The following is a 21,592-nucleotide window of genomic DNA, read 5'->3' on the forward strand; positions in this document are numbered from 1 at the left end:
TTTCATGGTTACCAAAATAATCGTCTTTATCATTAAAGTAGAGATTAATAAATAACATTAATTTTATATTTTAATAATCTGAAATTTACCATATTTGTCTTTTTTACATATTAACATATTTTTTGTGATTTAAAAAAAAAATCACAACACCTGTAAAGATGATAAGCATAATTCTTTTGGTCAGAAAAGACGTCTTTTGGCTAACTAAAATTCGGTTGCATTCGTTACTTTTAGGCTAAAGTTGTGTCTAAGAAATTTTTTGTAATATTTTAGTGGTAGGTTTATGTTTGTTTAATAGATCGAAACGATAAATCTTCTGTCAAGGTATTTTAATACAGCAACGATATAATAGTAAAGTTATTGCACATAATTATTTAAATAAGCTTAAACAAGATTACTTAAGCCTGAGGTAGGTCTAACCGTAACCTAGATTCATCAAATTAACGTTCCCAGAAGAGGACACTAAGTTATGTGCTTTTAAATTACTTGTTTAGCATCTTTTGTTAAATTTTAGAACTTGAGTTAGGAGTTAGGCTAAACCCTGGGACAAAACCTTTACTTATATATGTAAAAACGGCTAATTTGGGTTGAGAAAATTTTTTATGTGGAGGAGCAAATAACCCAAACCAGCCGTTTTTACATATATATTTTTTCTACAAGTGGGTTTTCTCGTCATCACTGAATACCTTTACTTGTTATCAGTTCTAATGCTACAGTTTTTTGATAACGTAGAATTAACTTCAAACAACAATTAGAATTTTCAAATATGAAAAAATAAATTTGAAGGAAATCTGTTCACAAATAAAGTACTGTTAAAGTAACCACCTTATCTAGAACCATTGATGTTTCAAATATTAGCATTAGTTTATGAAAGCTAACATTGCTGAAGCTCAAGTGAGCTAAACCGTGATAACTTATAACCGAAAACAACAGAATGTTGATGTACCTGAACATAAAGTATATTTTTGTTTTTTCTATTATGTAAAGAAACTATTAAAATTAGAAAATTAGGATTTACTTTTTTGTTATGTTTTGAAATTTAGTATCTTTACAGAGCTTGTAACATGAATCAGCTACTCAGTTGTTAGTTTTTCATAGATACCGATCCTTGTTTTGTTGGTTGCTAATCACGCCAGTTCGTGTCTTGTGACGTTCCATTGTTGATTTGGGTGATCACGTAACAATACTTATAAAGATAAACGCACGAAAGATGTTACTGTTAGAAGCTGTATTTATTTCCAGTTCTTAATTATGTACCCAAGATATCATCCAGTAATTTTTTACGCTAGGTTCCATTGTGATATTTTAAATTGAATTAAGTATTTTAACTATTTTAATCGTTTTTATACATTTGAATTTACTATACTTAGCTGCCATTCTCATCAATTCCATTTTTCAAATATCAGATATTTTGGATTGTTATTTATTTTACATTGCATTTCTGAAACACATCGGTGTAAAATACAAAATAAATGTAATTTTTTGCTACTGTGAAATGTTTTACATATCTGGCGGTTTTTTAAAATACTACAGTCAATTTGGCAAACTGTATATTTTAAATCTCTCTTTTGCTTTGTTTTGGTCACTTTACGTCTCTGTAATGTGCAAGCATGTCATGCATTTTTTTATAATTGAAATGTAGAACTTTTCAGAACTTTCTAGTTGTTCAGGATAGAGTGCAGTTTTTATATAACACGCTTGATTTGAATTTTCACGCAAAGCTACATGAGGGCTATCTGGCTAGTCGTCCCTAATTTAGCAGTGTAAGACCCACCAACTCATGAGTCACTCTCTTACCAATGAATAGTGGGATTGACCGTCACATTATAACGCCCCTACGGCTGAAAGGGCGAGCATATTAGGTGTGATGGGGATTCGAACCCGGGAACTTCAGATTACGAGTCGAGTGCCTTAACCACCTGGCCATGCCGGGCCAACACGTAGTCAAAAAAGTTGTTAAAGTTACTTTTACTCCAGTTGTTTATTGCTCAGTCCGTAGTTTTATATGACAGTAAAGAGCAGTTTTCTTCAACAGCAGTTCAAATGGTTTTAGAGCTACAACCTCCCTTTATTTTCTATTCGTAATTACCAGTCATGTTAATGGCAGAAATCACTCTGGGTGACTATAACAGTGCTATTTTAATGCAATGTTGTAACATAGTTTAGAATATTATTTAAAATTAAACAAACTGGTAGATGCTTCATTCAGTAGAATTTGGAGAGGAATAGACAGTTTAGATCTGTAAAAGCGCGTGCATTCCATGTTAAACAAGTACTCATTCTTTTTTATATGCAAAAACGGCTCGTTTGGGCTGAGAAAACACTTTTACATAGAAGAGCGAACAACGAACAAGAGGTTCGTGAACCTGACGATGACCGAAGAAGGTCGAAACGTTGTTCGCTCTTCTATGTAAAAGTGTTTTCTCAGCCCAAACGAGCCGTTTTTGCATATAAATTTCTCAACAAGTGGGTTTCTCGTCATCACTGAAGTACTCATTCTGTGTTGTATTTTAATAAGGATTTTTTATTTTATTTCTGTTTTTTAGCAGTTTCTTTACTACTGCTGGAAATCCTGTCTTTTTCACATACAATTACTAGTGACATAATGTTGAGCATATGTGAATCAGAGTTAGACTCAGGTGGAAATGTTACAAGGTCTCGTCACAATAGTTCCTTTATAGATATTGTACGCTCTTTTGCACGCAGACAACATTACAATGGTGATTATTTTGTCATTTGATTAAATACTCTGACTCCCTACCTGAATCATTCTTGACAGTCATCAGTATGAACTTGACTGATGTATGAGTGTCAAAACACTTGAATATGCAAATACCTCATGAAGAGAAGAGGTATGTTTGTCAAAGCTCTGAGCATCTATAACACCTTTGCATCAAACTATGTAATGAAAAGATGTAAAAACAGTATAAATGACCACTTCTAGTTTGAGCTAAACTGTTCGCAAGAAGGTATTGCTAACTATATCATACGAAATAGAGAAAACATGGTCTGTTCGTAGATTTCTAGGATGAAGAGGAACATTGCTATGATTAGGAACCATATTAGTGACCATGACTACGTTGAGTTGGAAGTAAGCTAGCTTGCTACATTGACATATGGTTAGTTGAATTGAAGAGAAAAAGCTTTTAAGCGTACACACCAGATAGTCCAAAACATACTTTGCCATTGTTGTTATTAGTGCCACAACTATGAACAACAGGATAAACTAAGGGCATATAATTTTCCTACCATAGATAGGAAGTAATGAGCAAAAGCAGGTAAGTCAACTGGATTTCAAGGGCCAAGAAAAATAATTGCCCTACTTTGTAAACCTTCTTCAGCAGGTTTTAGCCGTACACTTGGATAAAGGAAAACGTTTCTTTGATTATTGATAAACCTAGGTTCAGTTTACAGTAATATCAAGTATCTTTACAAGAGCTGAGCTACAACTATTTATGGATATTTAAGTCATCTGTAGCTTAGATAAGATACACAAAGTCGTATATACATCTACAAATAAAGTTCTAAGTTTGAAAGAAGTTAATGTTGGGTATCTTATAGGTGGGCAACAAGTAGCATCCCTGAAATGTGGACTAATGCCTTTATCGAATCCTCACACAAACTCATAAAAGATTACTCTTGGCTGTAAAGACCACAGAATCTTTTTCTTACAAAACATTACTTGTGTGATCTCTAAGAAAGTTATACCAAGAAGGCTTGTTTATCAGATTGAAACACTGCTACTTTCATCATTAGGTCTATTGCAATAGAATAGAAATTCTGTATCAGTGCTGTTAAATTTGCAGCTCATATATAGCAGGGCACTGATACTGGTCAGAAAATCTTTAGGTCTAAAAGATACAGTAAAGTCCAATTTTCCATTCGTGCTTACAAAATGCTTAGAACAGGAATCATTGTAATATGTGAGATGGTTCATAACCGCACCGACTACTAGTCACATCATGAAATATGGAATCTGACAATTAGACTGGATCACTAGTTCTTTTCAACAACTACATTAAAGATCTAGCTCGCCTTGACAGTCCAACCAATTGCGTAGTGCTAACCTTTATCACAGACATTTTGGTGCAACCATCCGTAAACAGTGTGAAACAATAGTGGAGCCATACAGGAATGGTTAATAATCTCTCCAAATCAACGGCCGTGTTCTACATACTCAAAAATAGATGAGCTGATGAGGGTAGAACATCACCAGTATCAATAGGCACAGGAAGAAACGAAAACGTATCTAGAGAAAGGGGTAATCTTTGACAAACATCCCAACTTCACTAGCGACGTAAATACATTGACAACTAGTGTTACCAAAAGCAATGCTGTGAAAGGTGCAGCTGTCAATCGAGCTGAAGAATAGAACCTACTTATTATATTGTCTATACCATCCTGAATTATACAGTACCGAGAAACATTTGTATGTTTAATAAGTATACAACTGAACGTTCGCAGCCATTTTATATAAAATATATATATAAAATTCACGCACGTAACACATTTTCCGATATAAGATAATACTGCATATGAGGTTAGTTTTGAGTAAGTCATCAAACAATTTATTTGACTGTTTGTTTATTTTGGTACAGAGCCACGTTGTGCTTACTGCTGTGTCCACTATCGGGAATCTTACCTGTTATGCATTGTAATTTATCTCGGACGCGTCTCCGATTTATGTTACGTATTACGATTTCAAATAGCCGGAAATTTTAATTTAGAAGATAATTAACTGTTGATATGTATTAAATTTATGATATATGCCAATAAAATTAATACGCACAATTTTCTTTCTTAACACAAATATATTTTCGTGATAACGAGAAAACCACTTAAAGTTAAAATGTATTCTAAAGACGGCTGATATGGTTATTAAAACCTTAATTAAAACAAAGTACAAAATAACGTTTTGACCTTCTTAGGTCATTTTCACATTAACAAAGAGAGTTTGCAACTGACCGTTACCGGGCACATGTCTTAGAGATGAGAATGTAAACGGATACTAGACTGTAGAGGGTGTTGCAGTTAGTTTGTTTGTTTTTGAATTTCGCACAAAGCTACTCGAGGGTTATCTGTGCTAGCCGTCCCTAATTTAGTAGTGTAAGACTAGAGGGAAGGTAGCTAGTCATCACCACCCACCGCCAACTCTTGGGCTACTCTTTTACCAACGAATAGTGGAATTGACTGTTACATTATAACGCACCCGCGGCTGAAAGGGCGAGCATATTTAGCGCGATGGGGATGCGAACCCGCGACCTCAGATTACCCTCAGATATTTAATGTCCTCCAAGAAATACTAATGTCCGAACTTAATTTACTGAAGTTGAACGACTTATAATGTTTGAAATCAATAAATGTTTTTGATCAAGTAATAATATAAGCTGTCTTTGGGCGCGTTGGTTTGTATAGTTTAAGGCTAGATTCTTGAACGTTAAACAGCGCTGGAAAACACGTAAACTACATATTGTTGAATCTTGGTGTCTAGTATCTTCTACAAACTTAGAGAACAGTTGATACTTTGGCAATACACATCCAATAAAAAACGTTACCTCTGTAAGAAAAAATTATACGGAAATATTTCACTGGAATTTGTTTGTGAATTTATAGAGTCAGAATATGACTTGGACTAGTCTGTGTAAAAGTAATTTTATGTCAGGATTAAAATTGGTTTTCATCTTACCAATTTTCACATTTCATTTGCATAACCTCTAGAAGTTTTTACATGAATATCAGAAGTTTTCTTTAGCATAGAACGTTATATTTTTGTTATTTTATTTACCCTAACACAGTACAGGGCTCATCCAATTAACTGACCTTGTTATCACACAAAATGCTTTGTTTGTTTTTTGTTTATTTTTTTGAATTTCGCACAAAGCTACTCGAGGGCTATCTATGCTAGCCGCCCCTAATTTAGCAGTGTAAGACTAGAGGGAAGGCAGCTAATCATCACCCCCACCGCCAACTCTTGGGCTACTCTTTTACCAACGAATAGTGGGATTGACCGTCACATTATAACGCCCCCATGGCTGGGAGGGCGAGCATGTTTGGCGCGACGGGGATGGGAACCCGCGACCCTCAGATTACGAGTCGCACGCCTTAACACGCTTGGCCATGCCGGGCCTGATAAGAAAATAGTTTGATTAAATTTTGAATGCAACTTACAAAAACCTCTCACAAGTACAGAAAAGATGTCATAGTGAATGCACAAGCTTTGATAATACCCTTTAAAATTTTAATATAGTGGTTTCTCTTTCATTTGAGTTGGTACCAGGCATCCTGATAGCTTTATGAAGCAGCATTCACACAGCATGTCTTACAGTTTTTAAGAACTAGTTACTACATTTTCTACGAGCTAACAAAGAGAGAAACACTTATGATTTATAACATTCTGCTAAATATATAATAGTTGCTTCTTCTTTACAGTCTTTCTTCCTAAAATCCACTTAGGCTAACAACATATATTTTTTTCTTCTATATGTTCATCAAATTACTATAATGGAAGCAGGTTGTATATATATATATATATGTGCAAAGTAAATATAAATTATCCTTTTTTTCTTTCTGGAATGATGCATAAAATTACAGTTATCATAAACAGCCTCAGGCTTGTAACACTTTGCATTTCATTTTCTTTCATTTTATTATTTTACTGCTGTTTGAACTATATGTAACTAATAAACCTGTGTAACAAGCTAGAAATCACCTAGTCAATATACGAGGTCTGTTCAAAAAATACGCGGACTGACGTCATAAAACAAAATGTACTTTATTTAGAAGTTACAGGTCTGGGACCCCTTCAAAGTACTCTCCTCCCCAACGCACACACTTATCCCAACGGTGTTTCCACTTGTTGAAACAGTCCTGGTACGCTTCTTTTGTAATGTCCTCCAGCTCCTTCGTCGAATTTGCCTTAATCTCGGGAATCGTCTCAAATCTTCTTCCTTTCAAGGGTCTTTTGAGTTTGGGGAACAAGAAAAAAATTCCAAGGAGCAAGGTCAGGTGAGTAGGGGGGGTGGGGAAGAACAGTGATCGAGTGTTTGGCCAAAAACTCACGAGTTCTGAGGCACAAATTTCGCAGCAACGCGGTGCATCTTCAATTTTTCGGTCAAAATCTCGTAAAAAGATCTAACTGATATCCCACACTCTTCAGCAAGCTCCCTGACAGTCAGACGTTGATTTGCCCGCACCAGGGTGTTGATTTTGTCGAATGTGTGGGTCGTCAGTTGACGTGGAAGGACGTCTAGGACGCTCATCATCTTCACTGGACTGTCGACCATCCTTAAAACGTTCATGCCACTTGAAACATGCCGTACGCTTCATAGCAACATCACCGTAAGCCGTGTTAAGCATAGCAAAAGTTTCAGTCGCAGATTTTCCAAGTTTAACACAAAATTTCACAGCAAGTCGTTGTTCCTTCAGGTCATTCATTCTGAAATCCGCCAAACGAAAAATCGCACTTCACTCAAAGCCGCGTAGCTAATACACATATGAAGATATCTCCAATCGGGAAGTGGCGTCGTAACCAGCTGATCTGTGCGAACCTAGCGACACCAAGCGGATTCCCTGGAACCAACTGGAGCCGCGCAATTCAAATAGTCCGCGTATTTTTTGAACAGCCCTCGTATATATAGTTCAAATTATGGTGCAGAATAGCTTCTTGCTTGCATTTTTCTTGCATAAATTAATCAATTATTTTTTTATTTATTTTTTTCATTGATATTCCTGTATCCAAACAGTTTTCTAATTTTTATATTTTAGTCACTCTTATAACAAGTAAAAAATACAGAAGAAATGAAGTAATTTACTATTTGTGGATCTTGTACATTTTGCAGTCAAACTTGAAGTATCTTTAAAAGTTGACCATAATTTTTGATAGGACTGTTTTTAGTACTTTCCTGAATGTATATTTTAAATAAAAGAGTAAAACAAGGTAATTGCAGGCTATAAATTTATATTATCTTAGCAGTATTTATAATAAAAGTTTGTAATCTGCATTAAAAGTATTAAAACTGAAGGGCTGAAATAGGGGTTAAAAGATTATCTGATTTGTGAAATTTGGAGCAAAGCGTGTTATAAAGAAAAGTGAAGATTGACAATTAATTTAAATATTTCATTTTGATATTAAGAAATTAAAGCTTATGTTAAAATCTCATTTGTTAACCATTGTTTTCAAATAACTACAGGTAATTCCTGCCACCATTGAATAATACCATATGTACAGTATTGCCAAAGTAGGATTATGAGCTCCTTATGCCAAGGGTGAAACCTCATATATTATAGACTAATCTAGCATAAAGAATATACTTTTGGTTAAGTAATTACACTTTATGAAGGAGATTGGAGATGAATTGTTTCTTTAAAACAATGTATTATAATGAAATCTTTTTTGAAATTTCAAATTACAAATTTGAATGCATCTTACTTTAACAGCTAATTTATATTATGTTCTAGCAATTTCATATTATTATAACATACTTTAAATTTTGTCAACAATTCTCTTATTAAAATAGATACTTCATATTAAACCTTAACTATAACTTTCCTACTTCAACAGACACTTGAATTAAATTTAAGGCACAACTATAACAGTTACTTTCTTAATGTAATACATACTTGATACTGAGTACATCTCCTTACCATATAGGTTTTCTCTTCTTCTGTTTACTTCATGAAGATTAATTAATAATGTTAATCCTGCATTTGCTTGCAGGCTAAGGGTCTCGGCTGTTAGTTCCACACATGAATCACAGTTCTGCAACTGCACAGAAAATTTACAAAGATTAACTTTTTACATGTTCCAATGCCCTCAAATTTTATGATAAATACATCTCATACACATTAGCACTGACATATTAGACAAAATTTAAAAGTAATATTTATATATATTAATTCCATAATTATATTTCTTAACAGTTCTCTAAAATAGCTACTACGGTCCACAAATTTAGTTTTACCATAATTTCAGATTTAATCCCACTATATGTCTCACTGCCCCCCTTTCCAGTTAAGAAAAATTTGGATCTGGGACTGATTCTTCATAAGTAATTAACTTTTCCAGAACTTGACTTAAAACTCCACATTCAATGAAGTTCACCATTTACAGTACTTGTAAACTGACTTATTAAACACCTAATGCCCTTTCTTTAATACAATATCCATAGGCAGTTTTGTTCATTATTTCCTTCACTTTTCATAAAATATTTTAAATGAGGTATTTATTTCAAGTTTTTAGCCATGAAAGCAAATTAATATATATATTTTTAAACTTTTGGATTGAGTTCAAATGTGTATTTTTATTTCCTCCTAAACTATAAAAGCCTTTTAAAATCAATTTTCAATTTCCCAGCTACAAAAAGACACAAAACTGCTCACTGATGTGTCAATACTAACAACCAAGTTTGCTGGTATTAAGCAAAAAAGAGAGAGATTATAATTATGCTTTTTTATATAAAGAGAATTCTTCCAGTATCCTTGTGATACCACAGCCTGTAATGTGGAGACAGAAATAAAAATATATAAATGTTTCACTGTACAACTTTTTTTTTCTCTTTGAAGAAACAAACTATGATATCAAATGATATTGAAGAACTGGATAAAACACATACTGTTTAATTAAGCAATCTACAAAGCAAAATAATGTTGTTTTTCGTTGATACTATGCTTACAAAATATATTTCAAATAAATATTGAACATTCATGCAATTAGACAAAATTAAAAATTATTGTACACAATGTCTTTTATACTTATATATAAGTGTATGTACGTATTTCCCAAATTTATATATTACCTGTTACATTTTACACAAGTGTTTTCATTAAAAGAGTGTAATAAAGATCTATATTCTTACAAGTCAATAAAGTCTACTGTATAAAAAAATCTAAACAACTTAAGTACATTTTATGAAAATATTTTAAAAGTGTACTATTCTTCATAAACATAAGAAAGAGGAAGACAAGAGTACAAAATATGAAATTCAATAAGAAGTAAAGTTGTATTGAAATGTGGATAAACAGAGAAACAAATAAGTACACATACTTTTTTTCAAAGCCAAAAATGTTTCAAATGAAATTCTTGCCAATTTAGATCCAAGAGCTACTTCTTGAAGTACACAGAATGTAATGACACAGTCATAAAAATTAGATATAATATAATATAATATTATAAAGCACACAGAGAACACAATTTTATAAATTACATAGAGCAAGATGTAATTTTATGAATGTATACAGATAATGATTTATGTACAGGAAATATAACTTTATAAAATTATGATACTATTCAATAATAATGTAATAACAAAGTTTTCAGGATACAATACAGTTCTATAAAGTTATACCAAAAACAATGAGTACTTTTACTTAACTACAAATAATACAATTTAACTTCATATAAACACCTATCACTTAACTTTTTTGAAAGAGAACAAAAGAATGTAAATGTAAGATTTCAGGAAATACTACAAAACAAAATTGAGAAAAATTATGTCTAAACTTTACATCAACTTGAATATAAAAGACTGTTTAGTGCAGGTAGTGTTATCAATTAATTTACTTTGTAACTCACTGATGTTGAGGCAATTGAACACTGCGTTTGAAATTCACTGATGTCAAGGCTGTGATACACGTATAAATAACTACAACTAGATGAATGAAAAAAAAGAGTAAAAATCACATGAGAGAGAACGTCTGTCAGAGAAAAGTTAGACTTTGTAAAGTTAACTGTTCTGGGAGTGAATGGTTGGTACGTTAGGGTGACATTTAAAGTTTGAAAGTGAGAAGGAGAATAATACGAAGGCTGTTAAAAAAATACGCGGACTGTTTGAATTGCGCGGCTCCAGTTGGTTCCAGGGGAATCCGCTTGGTGTCGCTAGATTCGCACAGATCAGCTAATTACGACGCCATTTCCCGATTGCAGATATCTTCATTTGTGTATTAGCTACGCGGTTTTAAGTGAAGTGCGATTTTTTCGTTTGGCGGATTTCAGAATGAATGACCTGAAGGAGCAACGACTTGCTGTGAAATTTTGTGTTAAACTTGGAAAATCTGCGACTGAAACTTTTGCTATGCTTAACACGGCTTACGGTGATGTTGCTATGAACGTACGGCATGTTTCAAGTGGTATGAACGTTTTAAGGATGGTCGACAGTCCATTGAAGATGATGAGCGTCCTGGACGTCCTTCCACGTCAACTGACGACCCACACGTCGACAAAACCAACACCCTGGTGCGGGCAAATCAACGTCTGACTGTCAGGGAGCTTGCTGAAGAGTGTGGGATATCAGTTGGATCTTGTTACGAGATTTTGACCGAAAAACTGAAGATGCACCGCGTTGCTGCGAAATTCAGCCTTCAGAACTCGTGAGTTTTTGGCCAAACACTCGATCACTGTTCTTCTCCACCCCCCTACTCACCTGACCTTGCTCCTTGCGATTTTTTCTTGTTCCCCAAACTCAAAAGACCCTTGAAAGGAAGAAAATTTGAGACGATTCCCGAGATTAAGGCAAATTCGACGAAGGAGCTGGAGGACATTACAAAAGAAGCGTACCAGGACTGTTTCAACAAGTGGAAACACCGTTGGGATAAGTGTGTGCGTTGGGGAGGAGAGTACTTTGAAGGGGTCCCAGACCTGTAACTTCTAAATAAAGTACATTTTGTTTTATGACGTCAGTCCGCGTATTTTTTAACAGACCTCGTATGTCTCATAAAAGGGTGCTCTAAACCAACTGAACCAACATATGTAGACTTTGACAAAAGAAAGATGATTATTGGAAGTACGAAAAACAGAATAATACTGAAAGTTACGGATACAACTTTAGTAACTCATGTGATAGCATGATACTACTGTGATTAAAAAAAATAAAAGTTTAGCTTGTCAGCTGAATTCTAAAACAATTGAATTGTTTTAAGTTGACTTTTGACAATAAAAAGAGAACTGTATAGAGTCTAAAATACAAATATTATCTCCATAGTGTAAATAATTTTGTACATACATTTAACTTGTTTCAAACATATATTATTTTAAAAACAAGTGGAGTGCATGTTGTTCATTTTTTGTCAATTTTACTGCCAGCAAGTCACAGACACCTACTGTAGAAAATTTCATAGCCCAACACATCTATAAATTTACATTACTATTGAGTAAGTTTACAATATTTGGTAAGCCACAGCCATGATTATACAGTGGTAAGTTGTGGTAAAAGAAAATGCTAAGGGCAGTGGAAATAAATAGACCTATATGTGCACAACTATAGTAAAAGTGCAAATAGAATGGAGATTACATGATATATAACCATGCCAAATTTTGATAAACGAATGGAAAGTGGAGAGATATCTTCATGGATAGACCAGAAAAGATAGGCCTTGTGCAACACAACAACGAGTCATCCAGCTAAAGTGAAGCCTTTTCGGATGCCTTATGCAATGAGATACCTTACAAAGCAGGAAGCTGAGGCAATGTTGGAAGCTGGAATTGTTAAGCTTTCAAATTCAGCCTACCATTTACCAATTTTAATCTCAAAAATTAAGAATAGGTTAACTATTTCTAAATAAATTTCCAAAAGCTGAATCTTGTGATGAAGTTCAACTCTGAACCTATGGACAACCTAGAAACTATCAGGTCAGGTTCTCTTCAAAGATCAACTTCACTAAACGTTATTGCCAAATCCTAATGAAGACAGGATTTACAGAGAAGACAGCATTTGTAATACTAGATAGATGTTACCAATTTCAGCAGGTGCCAAGTCAATTCGGCAGAAACATTCAACTGCATGATAAGGAGGATGCTGTGCAACACCACCAATATCAAGCACTATGCAGATGCCATCCTGACACATACTGTGAAATGGGAAGACTATATGAAGAAATGTAGAAAACTGTTACAACATGTGAGAGCAGCAGGTCTCACTATAAGACCATCGAAGTGCTACATTGGATATTATGTGCTGGGACTGAAAGACAGCCATGGAAAAGGAGAAGGTATTCCAAATACAAGATACACTAGCTCCAAATAAAAAGCAACAAATGAGAACCTTTCTGGATTTATTTTAATATTACAGGAAATTCGTTCCAAACTATGTTGAAATTAGTGCACCATTGACTAACCTGGCCAAGAAAGGTTTATCCAGCAAAGTAAAGTGGAAACAACAACACTATGCTACATTCCAGACTTCAACAAACCATTGACTGTTTAGGCTGATGCTTCAGTCATTGAAATTGGGAAAGTGCTTTTACAATAATATAGAGATGGACCATTTCCAGTAATATGTATAAGTAAAAAGCTGTTAAGTAGAAGAAGAACTACTCCGTTACTGAATGAGCATGTCTGGCCATCATACTTACCATTAAGAAGTTCAAGAACTACCTGTACAGGAAGAAGTTCATTATCTAGACAGACCATCACCAATTTGCATACATTCAGAGGTGCAAGTCAATAATGTAAGGATCATGAGGTGGGTGTTGTACCTTTGTAACAAAGAGTTCCATATTGAAGCCATCAAAAGTACCGTAAACATTGGTGCAGTCAGTATCAATATACTTTGAGGGTGAACTGAAAACATCTTTATATATAGTGAACAAAAAATATCTTAAATAATTTCCTTGAAGAGGGGCTTATTGTCAGATATTAAAGACTGTTTAATGTAGGTAGTGTTATTAATTAATTTGTGTTTGTAATTCATTGATGTAAAGGCTGTGGAAATTTCTAGAAGGCTTAAGTGATGAACGTATAAATAGCTGTGACCAAATGAGTGGAAATAGAGTAAAAGTCATGTAAAAGAGAAGTTTGGTTAGAGAAAAGTTACAAAATGTAAAGTTAACTGTCAAAGGAGTTAATGGCCTAATGGGTGATACATTAAGAGTGATATTAAAGTATGAAAGAGATTAGGAGAATTTGTCTCATCAAAAGGTGTTCTAAACTACATGAACCCACCTGTGTGGACTTGACAAAAGCAGATGATTATTAGAAGTTCAAAAGACAACTGTGGTAACACGTGTGACAGTGTAAATGAATTATACATGGACATTATTGTGATTAAAATAAAGAAAAATAATATGGTTTGTCAGCTGAATTTTAGAACAATTGAATTGGCCTAAGTGAACTTTTGACAAGAAAGAGAGAAATGTATAATGTTTAAGATACAACTATGATTTCCATAGCACAAAGAATATATATATATACACACACACATACATTATTGTACAAACAAGGAGTGCATACTGTTCATTTATTGTCACATTTATCACCAACAAGTTAGACACTTATGGCAGAAAAATTGTTAGCCTGACATACCCATAAATTTACATTACTATATAGCTCACACACTAGTAAAAAGTATGTTTACAACAATAATCATCAATAAATATTAATGTATTCATATTTGGTTAAAACACTTATCACTTAGTTTAAACTCTAATATTCACAGAAACTAAAAATTAAGTACTAAAACTACACCATATTATAAATAAATGATTATAACTTCATGCCTTAGGAGGAGGAGTTCCAGCTATTGTATAAAACCCATGCTTTGGCTTTTGTTGATACATTGGTTCATTCTGCATGTTTAGAAGTTGCATCTAAAATATTTACTTACACCACCAGTTTAGTGCAATATTTCTGGACAGGGTGGTACAGAATAATCTAATTGCTTATGTCAAAGTGTCAGAATTATTCATTAAAAACTTTACACTTCCAACACAAAAGATCCTTTCACTTGTATGTTTCAAGATGACATCATGATAAAAAAATAACACTAAACCTACACCTGGCCCAAATTGGCATTAAATACTAAACTAGTTCCATTACGACAAATAAGATAATGCTTTATATCTCTAGAATGTATCTTCATTAGCTTAACATTTTGCTATTACAGTTTTTCTGGAGCTTGGCTATCTTAGAGCAGAGCTGCACTGGGATAGCTGCTGTGTCCACCACGTTGAATTGAACCTCAGATTTCTAACGTGAAATTTTTCAAAAGCTATTAAACATCTTACTAGTTCACTAATCCAGTTTCAAATAGATTGGTGAATGTATAGAATACTGATAGCTCCTAATAAATGTTGTAACAGCAAAATATTTAGTTTATAAAAAGAATATTGCTGGAGACATATGGCATTATTTACCTTAATAGTGGTGTCTCATAATAAACTTTATTGAATACATTTCAATTCTGATGTATTTTTTAAAAGTGTAGAAGAATAACTACAAGTTTATTTTATATATTCCTTTTAATTCAATGATTTAATTTTGTTCTTGAAATTTAACGACTTAATTCAAGCCACGTGTATTTAGACCTATAGCCAAGTGAAATTTTGACTTTTTCAGAATTATCTGTTAATATTCACTTTAAAAAAAGTACAAAAGAGAAGCTTTGGAGCATCTTAAAATAACAGGTATCAACTACTGCATCATGATGCATTCTTCTTTGGTAAATAACAGTAATATCTCGTTCACCAAATCATTTTGCAGTTAGTCAAAGTGGAGTAAATTATTTAATGAGCCAATGGATTTTATATCACATTCCTATAAAGATATGTAATTACAGTTTCAAATTGATGTAAAATTCAGTTTAATTTTTATAAAAAATAGATTATTCATTATTTAGGCTGCAGAGTGTCACTAATGTGTTAAAATTAAAATACAAGTTGACAAAATTATTTTAAGAATGAGACAAAATAATATTCACAGTGCAGTTTTCAGAAAGGCTATGAATTATGAAAAGATATTTTGAGAAATGTAGAAACATTTATTCTTAATTCTTCTTAATATACTGGTTTCTGTAAATTAAAATATTTCTTTTTATTAGTTCTCAAGGAACTGGAGAAAAGGCCTCTTCTAATTCTTTTACATTTTAAAGGCAACGTTTTTCTCACAACAATTATAAATTCTAACCAATCCTTTCTAAGCAAAACCTGAGGTGGTATATGAAGTACACTTTGTTAATTTATCACTGTAGTACAATAATTATAAACATTACATTTTGTACAAACAGTTCCTTCAATAAGAAACACATCCAGAGTTCAATAGTATTGTGATGATGTCAATCCATGGAAGTTTTTTTTTTTTAAATATATGCTTTCATACATAATCTACAGTAAATAGTTGTGAACATAAACACTCCAGTTTTACAGTTAGTTATCTCACTAAATTATTATCTTTAAACTTTTGGTTATTTTAAAAAAGAGATCTGAGTGAAATATAAACCAGTTTTACAATGCTTGAACAAACTTCTTTCTCTACAAGTTGTTCAATGGAAGTGTCAGCTCTCTTTTTATGGTTCTTCTTTTTGTCTTTATTGAGGACAAAACCTGGTGGGAGTGTATGTCGGTAATGGCACTTGTCTCCTCCATTAGGGCAATCCCAGAACCAACCATACTTATTATTCTCAAGTGCCTCCAAAAAATATTTACAAATCTACAAGGATATAAAAAGCCAACAGTATAACATTAGTTAAAGTTCAAACAAGATATCCACATCAGATTCAAATCTTTCACAAGGAAAGAAAATGATTTTGGTAAACAAAACTTGTTCTCAAGTTATAAATTTACTGTGCCATGCATTTCACATATTCCTTAACTTTAGGAAATGAATAAAAATAAGAAAACTAAAATTATATGGCAGAGAAATTAGTTGGATCACTTATAGTTCATATCAAGATGTTAGGTTATTTTGATTTGATTATTGTAATAACCCAACAAAGTGTATGTCACTGCAATTTTTCTCACTTAAAAATGTACTTCTGATAAATACTTATCTTTCTGCATGCAGTGGCCATTCCTCATGTGCTTGCCTTTGAGATTTGGTGCATGTCAATAGCTTTGAACTGTCTCCCACTCACACTTTTATGTGAATTATGGTAGTACATGATTTAATTATCATGTAACAATAACCCTCTATCTACAGGAGAATGATACAATTTACACGTGTAATACATCCCCACAAGCACTTGCACTTGAAATTTTCATTCTTAGACAATGCAATGACAAAAACTTGCACTGGTAGTAGGAAAGATGAGTGAAAAGGTGTGCGGAAAGGCAGGTATCTATCAGAAATACATTTACAAGTAAGGAAAATGTTAACTTCCACAACAATCCACTTATCTCTCTTCACACAGTACTTCAGAAAAGGCATCAAAAGGTGAAAAGCTCTTGAAACAGGATATCTTATAGTAAGAGCTTATTAGAGGAGACAGTATACTCTTTGTTTAGGTAGACGTATGAAAGAAGGAAAGCAAAATTTAGTCAAGTAAAATACATGACCAGTCGAACTATCTGCACTTAACAAGTCAGATGGACACAAGGTGCAGTGTAACTAGTGCAATATTCAGGCTATATGGTTTATATGTACAAGTTACTCATCATATATATATACACACACACAGGAACTGACTCCCTACAACAATACTTTTACCCCATTTTGCTGGTTAAAACAACTGAGAAGTTGTCATACTATATAATAGTGGGTGGCCTATGCTACACTGACATGGATACCCCTGCCTTATTTCCCATTGCACTGCACTACACTGCCTGCTTGGAATCTTTCCAAAAAGATTACACCACCAGAGAGGAACTGTCCAGTATTTCACTCAAATACATTATGGGGGGGGGTCACACTGGGTACACTTTGGAAAGGTTCCCTTATCCCATTTATCCTGACCATTGCAAAAGTACTTTACAGGAGAAACCTATTTTGAAAACCTGACATGCATGAGCCAGTAAAATAGGCAGACATTCCCCTGATGCTGGCTTTTTACATGATATTACATAAAAGATGTGGTTTGGAATGGACGTCAAGATACACACACGCACACATACATAATCAAAGTGGTCTTGCAGAAAAACTCCATCTCAACAGAAGTCACACAAAAATCAGGTTGGATGGATTTTCCTTTATCATTATGTGGATTTGGAATACAAGTATAGTAGCCAATGAGTGGGTTCTGGAGATAAGTGTATGAAGATATAAATTAGGTGCTTACCCCATTAGGATTGGCAAGTAGGTTGACAAATAGCACCTGGAGGTATAATACATCTGTTTGAAGATAAATTCCAGATACTGAAGGTGTGTGTGTCATCTTTACGATTCAATCCAATGGTTTTCAAAACAATGACATCAGAGTGAATCAAGGTAAAAATCTGATGAAAAGTGAAATGATAGAATTTGAAAATGTCATCCTCTTGGAAAAACAAATAACCTAGATAAGAGCTGAACTCACCTGATAAGAATAGTTGACTCATTATCCATGGATAAGGAGGAATCATAAAGCAAGAATAGGTATATGCATCCTGAAAGAGAGCAGTACAAAACTAGATTGCCTGAATTGGGTCTAAAAGACAATCATGATGAGCTGAAAATAATGACCCACCACCTGTCCAAGCTGCTTATACGTACGGAAGGAAAGAGCAGTTAGGGAAGAAAATGGAGCAAGATTTGTGGAATAGAGTACAGGAGGCATATAAGGCATAAATATTAGAAACCTGATGACCTTAAGCCCAAGGAAGAAGGAAAAAGGCTTCATGCAAAGGTGAAAGAATAAGTGGCTAAGGTTTCAAACAGGTATTAGATAAATGTGTAAAGAACCACAAGAAGGTATAAATAAGGCACATAAACTGATTAAGGAAAAGGAAGGAAGCACAGCAAAGAAAACATGGATCAATAGTAGTAAAACTGAAAGATAGCTGACAAAGCCTCATGATATCCTGCCATGGTGCAGACTGAAAATTTCTCGTCAAAAAGCCTGATAAAGAAATCCAAATGATGAGCAATAAGACAACCCAATGGCAGAAGGTGCCTGATGAGTCAGTAGAAATAAAAACACCAACTGTGTTTTGGATCAAGCAGTACAAAAGAAGGGCAATACAACAAGATAAAGTGCCCAATGAGAAAAAAATGGGCAATCCCATGTGTGAACAATAAATGACAGCATTCCCAGATGAAAGAGTAATAAAGAAAACTGGAGAAGGAGAAAACCAAGAGAGAGCTGGTCAATAATGTGCTATCAACAGGACTTGACAAGGGGTGTTACAGAACTTCAATAAGACACTGGGGGGGGGGGGGTAGATGGCAGGGAACACATACAGAAATGAACAGCACAAGCAAGATGGTGTATACAGCCAGACTGTTGGTTATGTGACCTTGGATCAAAAGAGCTCAGATAACCAGATACTCCATAATTTGCAAACAAAGTGAAAATGAATGAGCCTATATAAAGAGTGGAGAGAAAAGGAACAAATATAAGAGTCAGAAACAACTCAAAAATTAAAACATGCCTTTCCAGAGAAACTGTTTCTTAATTAATAATGAATGTACCTGTAGAAAAGGTAGAAGCAAAATGCAGCCATGTGTCCAGAATGGAAAAGAAACAAAGGCCAAGACTGTGAATGTAGCAAGTTAAAGCTCTCATAACATGGCTAGAGACATAAGGAGCAGGAGTCATGCGAAAAAGTAGAACCTCAAAAGAGTAGTGTATTGTGATGATGGAATTATTGGAAGGTGATGAAAGGCATCTAAGACATGGACCACCTTAATTTAAAGGTTGGGGGAATACAACCTATTAAGACAGTAAAACTCCTTTATTTGGAACAAGAGAATTATCAGAAGTGGTTTAGAGAAGAAGTACAATGAGAAGATATCAGTCTCCAGGATTCAGGGTTCAACAAAGAGGTGGGAACAGTAACCAATAAAGGGAAAAATAACATCCTATAAGGCATTTAAAGCCAAAAGCTCTGACATTGTGTCATTGAGACGATGGTCCTAAGGATTAGAAAACAGAAGAAAAACAATAGGGAAAGGGAAATAGGAGGAAGAAACGACAGACAAAGGGTAGAAAACAAAGGGATGCAAAGGTCGGTTATGAGGTAAATAGAAAAGATTAAAAAAAAGCAATTCAACAGAAACCGAGTCAACTAGGTTCAAAGGTTAGAGGTAGCTACCAGTAGAATAGACAAAGGATAACTCCCTGGGAGGAGAGCATGGTCAAAGGAGACAGAGAGAGTGAGAAGAGGAAATGATGAAATAACAAGTGTACATAGGTCAAGGAATGGTAAAGATGATAGAGTAAAGACATGATAAAATGATGGCAAGAAACTTCTACCCAAGACTCAAAAAAAACAAGAGCATCTTGAAGATCTCGTGGCAAGTGAGTGGAGCAAGACATAAGTCATGTACAGAAGACTGGGGAATGTGAATGACAGAGAAAAGGGTGTCACACACAAATAGATCTCACTTGCACAGAAACCATGAAAAGAAACAATTATAAATTTCATGAAAGTCATAAGATATTATCAAAAAGATAGTAACTTGATAAAAAGTTTAATAAATGAATCACAAAGATTGCACAAAATCTTTCAAAATTAAAAAATGAATGTGCCTAAATTAAGAACAAAGATAATTTCAAGTGCAAGTTCTTGTGGGGACCCATGAGCACAGAGGATGTATCACTTTCCTACTGGTGGAGGGATATTACTACATGATGACTATGTTATGTACTAGTGCAATTTAGTGCAAAAAAACATGTGATTTAGGTGGGAAATAGTTTAAGGTTAGTGGCATGAGCAAAAACTCAAGAGTAGGCACACAAGAATTACTACTGTATGCAGAGTTAAGTGGATTGTTTAAAAATGATTATATTATCACTCAAAAAAATTAAAATAAGTTTTTATCATATATATATTTACTATATATATCATATAGTAAAAATTCAGAATCAGAGCAACAAGAAAGCAACAATAATTTTTACAGCTCTAATAGTTGGTCATTGAGAAACGTAAAGCATTTTAAACATATCATTCATGATAGAAAACACATAGGCTTAAGAAGTCTTGATAGAAATGAAATGGTAAATCCTATAACCCAAGTGGGTTGGTAAAAGTGTTGAGCAACTGGGAGATCATTTTCAGTGTTAATAGAAGATTTATGGTTGTTGAAATGTTCTCTAAAGGTTGTCTATGTCCTACTTATTGATGACTACATTTTTTTACACTGTCTAATAAAAATGGTGTTTTTAGTTTAACAAGTGATTTCTTTATGTAAAGTTTCTTTGTTTGTGCATGCCAGAAAATGAGTTAGTGGTTTTTATGAACTTGCAGGTTTGACAAAAGGCTTTATTGCATGGACGACAATCATTTTTGAGTAGGATGTTATTCACTTTTCTGTGAACAAGGATACCGTTTAGAGTTCTGTTTTTTTGGAAGGAGGCAAGAAGAACTTCAGGAAATATCTGTTTATGACAATGATTGAGCCATAGAAGATAAAAATGTTTCTTCAGAATGTGTGAAATGTTTGAGTTTAAACTGATATGTAATAATATGAGAAATTATATTTGAAAGTTTAGTATTACTTGGGATTGTCATCTAAATACTGTTAAACCTTTCATAATTAACATAGATCCCGGAATTAGTGATCTACATTCATTGGTTTCATCAGAAAAATAACTTTATTAATTAGTTTTATGAAAGCCAAATTTCCTAAAACTTACTATTTTTTTTAACATAATTGTTCATACCTGTTTTTATAAACTGATTACGATATTTTTATCAGTCAGTCTCCAGGTGTCATTTATTTACTTAAACACCTAAGCATAATTTTATATAT

The 21,592-nt window shown here is 33.7% G+C and overlaps 1 long non-coding RNA gene across 4 annotated transcripts in view; it reads right to left on the reverse strand.

Annotated features, from left to right (window-relative positions):
• Window positions 1-21,592, reverse strand: part of LOC143238222 (uncharacterized) — a 45,373-nt gene that overhangs the window by 17,247 nt on the left and 6,534 nt on the right. For 3 of the 4 annotated variants that reach the window (XR_013020466.1, XR_013020465.1, XR_013020467.1), the window contains exon 3: window positions 8,644-8,764. This is a non-coding gene — a long non-coding RNA (uncharacterized LOC143238222). Of the gene's footprint in view, window positions 1-8,643; window positions 8,765-10,570; window positions 10,823-21,592 lie in introns of those variants that run through there. The other variant, XR_013020468.1, reaches the window with a different exon arrangement.

Source organism: Tachypleus tridentatus, chromosome 13, assembly GCF_004210375.1.
Source record: "Tachypleus tridentatus isolate NWPU-2018 chromosome 13, ASM421037v1, whole genome shotgun sequence".
Classification (NCBI taxonomy): domain Eukaryota; kingdom Metazoa; phylum Arthropoda; class Merostomata; order Xiphosura; family Limulidae; genus Tachypleus; species Tachypleus tridentatus.